Source organism: Olea europaea, chromosome 10 (genome assembly GCF_002742605.1).
Source record: "Olea europaea var. sylvestris chromosome 10, O_europaea_v1, whole genome shotgun sequence".
In the NCBI taxonomy this organism is placed as follows: domain Eukaryota; kingdom Viridiplantae; phylum Streptophyta; class Magnoliopsida; order Lamiales; family Oleaceae; genus Olea; species Olea europaea.
The window spans coordinates 35,686,563-35,692,319 of record NC_036246.1 but is presented as its reverse complement, the minus strand read 5'-3'; positions in this window follow the sequence as shown (position 1 = coordinate 35,692,319).

Genomic DNA, 5,757 nt, shown 5'->3' with positions numbered 1-5,757 from the left:
TTTAATTTATTGAAGTTATGTATATTCAAAAATGTTTGGCTTGTACTAAACTTCGGTTATATCATTTGAATGCGTACTTAATAGAAGAACATGATGAATCAGGATTTCCAATCACGTTTTTTATGGGTTTATAAACATTCAAGTAAATATTTATCTATATATTTTGAGGAATTCCCATTTACTATTCACTTATTGAACATTCAGTTCCATTTATTTATAATTTAAGTCGTTTATAAATATTTGCCTAACATGCTTTTAGAAAAGTAGTTATTGAACATTCAGTTCCATTTGGTGATTTTTAGATAGATTGTTACGACTGTTCATCGTCACTTTGGGATGATGATTTCATGAGCAGTTTGAATTTGTGTAACAATTTTGATAGCAATGTTGATTTGCGATGGCGGTAGAGGAAGGTGATGGCAGAGAGAAGTTGGATGAAAAAGTATCAAAGAATATGACATTTTTAAACAAGTAAATTTCAACTGGTATCTAGTAAGCGTATTTTAACACTTGTCTTGATCTTCATATTGCGTAACTGTTAGTATTTTCGAAATGATTTTTTTTTCTTTTTTTTTTAAAGGAATCTTTTATTAAATCAAGACAGAAGAAAGGTAGAAACAATCTTTTTCAATCTTAGCTTTCATAAAATAATATAATACAATCTTATGTGTCTTTTACGTCTCTCTTTGTTAAGTTCTTCATAGATTTGATTGTTAAAATCATGAGAAGGTGAAAATAGCCAAGGCGTTGTCAAACTTCAATTCAATTTCTCTAGAACGGTAGAAACGACACTACGGTAGAGTAATAGATTTAACTAAAATTTAGGTCAATTTGATTATGTTGGATTTGAACTGAATTAGCAATAGAAAATTCACATTTTTGGGTTTGAACTCAATTAACTAGTTAGCAAATTTATTTAGAAAAAATAAAATAATTTAACTTATTTAAAATAAATTAATTTAAAAAATTAGGGAGATTCGATTCTTCGATTTTTGATCTAGAATCGAAAATAGAACAAAACCCGTCAGTTCTCGATTTAGATACTCGTTCGAATATTTAACTTATGAATAACTGCTCGATTTGGTTCAGGTTCGATTCTGTTCGAGAGTTTTGTCCAACCCTAGGAGTATGCATAACCTAAATGATTGGCTAAAAACATGACTAGAGGCCTATTCTAACAAGAATACTAAAGTCCTCGATTTGGCCTCGGACATGCGCGAGAAACTCAATGCGTATTCTAACGGAATAAGCTTGAAATTTAGTACACTAAAATCATGTGTATGCACAATGACTTACTAGATAAATGTTAGATAGTACAAAACTCAACAGATATGGAATGCGACTTAATCATGACTTCAAACACAATGAATCTATCTATTAACGAGTAAGTTTTCCAATTATGTGTACCTCTTGAGGAGAGTCATTTTGTGAGCCAATAGTGTTCCTTTCGCACACAATAACATAGAGGATTTCATGTTTTATGAAGTTCTAAGAAGGAACGGTTCTCATTGACGACGCTCTGAACCGCAACTTCGGTACATACATATTATCGTCTATGTTGAGCTTCACTTTCACTACAAAAATCACCTCATTCAATTTTAAATCGGTTGGAACGAGAATTGATGTCGTCAAACCTTACCACTTCTATTCACAATTCACGTTTTCGTAAGTCTCAAACGTTGAGCAATACAAATATGTTCCAAGTACATTTTGGAGCTGTGGCCATAACAGAAACACGAGGAAAGTAATAGTATTTACTTTGTCATCAATAGAGGGCCTTCCAATCACATGACTACGGCTCTTGCATTATGGTACGTGTCTCGTGATAGCTTAACCATCGTCGGCTGGAATCATCAGTGTTTCTAATTTTCGTCCTTTCTAGCATGATGAACTTTTGACATTTCAAAATTGTTAAATGCATATTAAAATTGAATTTGAAATGACGAAAGCACGACTTTTAATACATCATGAACTAACTTTTGTCGATGTTTCGATTCTCAGTTTCTTTTGAAGAAGTTTTATTACTTCGATAAGTTCCTGAATTTTATCTCCATATTTTTTAGCGCACAACTATTAATGTGTTACTTCGATTTTTATTGTGTTTCAATTACTAAAGTTTTGAGTATCCTTCGCTGAAAATTAGGGACTGTAAAAAAACCCGCCCCGACAGTAGGCGGGGCAAGGTGGGGCCCGTAAAAATAATTTTTTTTTTTTTTGTCATTAAATACGTCCTTATCTGTGACATTGTCCTTGTATAGATGATGAAATTTTGATTTAATTTGATTTTTAACATTGTAACTCACCAATCAAAGTCTATGTTTTGATTCAGACAACACAAACTTGCTTGTTCATTAATCAATCTTGTATGGATCGGAAATGGTGTATCCCATGATTATCTGCAATTACGCTTGGAAGCAACGCTAAACAAGTCCAAGGAAAAAAATTTGCATAGACTGCAACAAAAATAAATAGATTTGAAGCTCACTAATTTTTGAATTTGGCTCCCCTAAATATTTGTAGTTGTGGAATTAATCCAATATTTATCCGCGGCTACATCAATACTTCAATTTATTTTAGTTGTATCACTTTTAAATTGTACTAAAAGTCCTCAATCTTCGCTCAAAATTGCAATTATGGCTTCAATGTTCTTTCATCACTATGTTTTGATTTAATTCATCATCTATATGAAAAGTGTTACAAGTCCCCGTGAAAATAATTTCATCATCTATATCAAAAGTCTATGTAACAATGTTAAAAACCGAAATTTAGTTACAATGTCACAATGACAATGTAATTTTAATTGCAATTGTTTCTTTTTGGACAGTGTTTGTTTCGACTTTTGAGTGTTTATTTTGGATATTAACTTTGTTAATTTGAGTACTATTTGTATTTTATTGAACTAAGAGAGATTGGGTCGAATCGGTATTGATATATTTTGAAAGGAAAAAAGGGGGCAGGAAACAGGGCAAGCCTCGCACGCCCCGCCATCGCCCCACTGCCATCCTCGCTGAAAATTGGATTAACCCATTGTGAAATGATGAAGCTAGCGATCTACGACATTCCATTAGTAAATTCCCTCGAAGGGAGGAATGTGGATTCGTTAGATAACCAATAAATATTCTATCTAAAAAGTAGGTTTATGCACATTTTAAGATAGTAAGAGCATATCCAATGTATGCACCATTTTACCAAAATACACCAAATTTCGGTGAAAATTTCCTTCAATGTGGCACCAAACTTTGCACCATTTTGATGCAAAGTGTATAATGTCATTTTTTCGCTTGCTTTTCCTTTCTCAAGTATTTCGATTCCCTTAAATAAAGATTAAATTATTTAATATGGAAAATAGTTCATTTACTACCATGTAATGCACTGCAAAAATGTCATCATTTGATAAGAAACTGGCATGCACATATATTGATCGATAACCTGAAGTTTTTTCTTGTTGGACTTGTGACTAATCGTAGATGCAAGTACAATAAATGCAGCTGCCTTGAAAATTGCTGAGCTTTTAATATGTCTTGGTTTGTGAAATTGTTACAAGAAGATTTTCAAAAAAAAAGGTTGAACCCCAATCTCGAGGGCTTTCACCGTTTCGTCTTTATAGTATCGTGAGGGAGATAAATCGCGGAATGTGCCCAACAGGTCAGGGAACAAAAACTTGTTCGTACACTGGTGCCCACAAAAAGTCCAATTCCATATTTCAGGAATTGAACCCTCACACTGCGGCTGCCAGCAAAGTTGAGACTACCTTACTCTTGTCCTTTGTACCACTGAATTATGCCTCGAGGAGCTGTTACAAGGAGATTTCGATTGATGAGAAGGTGAATTTTGCGGCACGAAGTGGGTCGAAAAAGATGACCTTTCAGAGAAGCTAAGTTACTATGGGCTTTAAACTACGTGCACCTGCTGCCATGTTATCTCGGCTATACATTAATTCATTATTTATGTATTTATTATTTTTTTGAAAAAGGGTAATTAGACTTTCACATGTCATTTTCAACATTTTTCATTATATATAACACGTCTTTGCTTTATGGTGGTGACAAAAAAATTTAAAAACTCAAACCAACACATATTACACATTATGTTTTTTCTTTGAAATTCCAAATTTAACTTTAGGATATTTTTTAAAAACTTATCATTCAAACAACAATCTGGTCATTTATTGGAATTACAATTATTTAAATCAATAATTAGATCTTTCACATGCCATACAATATCAACAATAATGTACAATTTGAATATTCAAATAGCATTATTATTAAAAAGATTGAACCTCAATCTTGAGGGTTCTCACCGTCCTGCTCCTAGAGTTTTGTGAGGGCGGTAAATCTCAGGTTGTGTCCCAACAAGTCAGGAAACAAGAGTTGCATGTACACTACGTCTACAAGAAATCCAATTTCATGTCTCGGGAACTGAACTCCCACACTGTGATTGTCGTCAGCAAGGCGTGAGATATTCTCACTCCTATCATTTGCACCACTGGACTATACACTTGAAGTCTCCTATATTACCTTCTTCTCCCCCTCCCCCCGCCCAACTTTTCCCTTTAGATATATATTATTTTAAAATTTTCCAAAGGCCGAAGTTCCCTCCTCGTGAGGTGACTGTCAGAGCAACATTTAAAGCTGGTGGGGGTCATGAATCGGAAGCCATGAATATGGGAAAATTTTTGACGAATAGGACTATCCATTTAAGTATACAAATTCTTCAGATTACAAGGCCACAGGCTCGCCTATTCCCTAGGTAGGTTGATCCAGATTTAACGGGTAATGTTCCACACGTGATTGATTCGTAGTTTCACCATTGGTTGAAATTTGGAGATATTATTGCTTTGTTTGTCTATCATTTTTTTAACATTCGACCACATTATTTTTTCTGCAGTACTTATTTTCAATTACACATTTTTTATTAAAATAATATTATACGTAAATCAACAACTTTTCTTTCTTTTCTAACCACACATTTCAACATTAATCACTATTTCATAATACATTATACACAAGTAATGAGGCACAAACAAGCACAGAGAGACTATCCAATGTTTTATTTAGGTTAGAATCGTTTTCTTTTAAACGTATTGTTACACCTCGTCAATGAGGCTCCGTCTAAAACCAAGTGATAGAAGCTTGTTAAACCACAGGTGAGACGACAGAGGAAGACGAAACAATTTGTTCGATTTGATGAGTGTCGAGCCATTAATTGTCCAAACACATGAGACGATTGAACCACCGTACTGAAGAGATTAGCAGACCTGATAAAGAACATTTACATAATCTTGTTGCAAATGGACAATTTGACAACTCACTAAATAGGCAACTTCACTCAATCAAACAATTCAATTCTAGTTTACACGTAAGACACAGGCCTGCAACACCACCACAACACTCAATTCGGCATGACTCTAAAACAACTGATTTAGATCGGACAAGAGAGCTCCACTACCAGGATGGAACCAAGTGTATATATATCCAATGGCTCATATTTATTACCTTCTACTATAGAAGTTCAAACCTTGTATCATTGCAGAAAATAATATAAGTTTAAGCTCTCAAACTATAATATTCACTATTATCCTATATCAAACACCTAGTTCCGAGCCACTTGCATAGCTTGTAATCATGATATTCTCTCGTATTAACTTGACCATTAGAGCGTCTATGACTGCCTCCTCCACTAGTGGAGTTTGGTCATAGGCCCTAAAGGGTTGCTTCAGTGTGCATCATATAAACTTACGTGGACGTTGGATTAGTT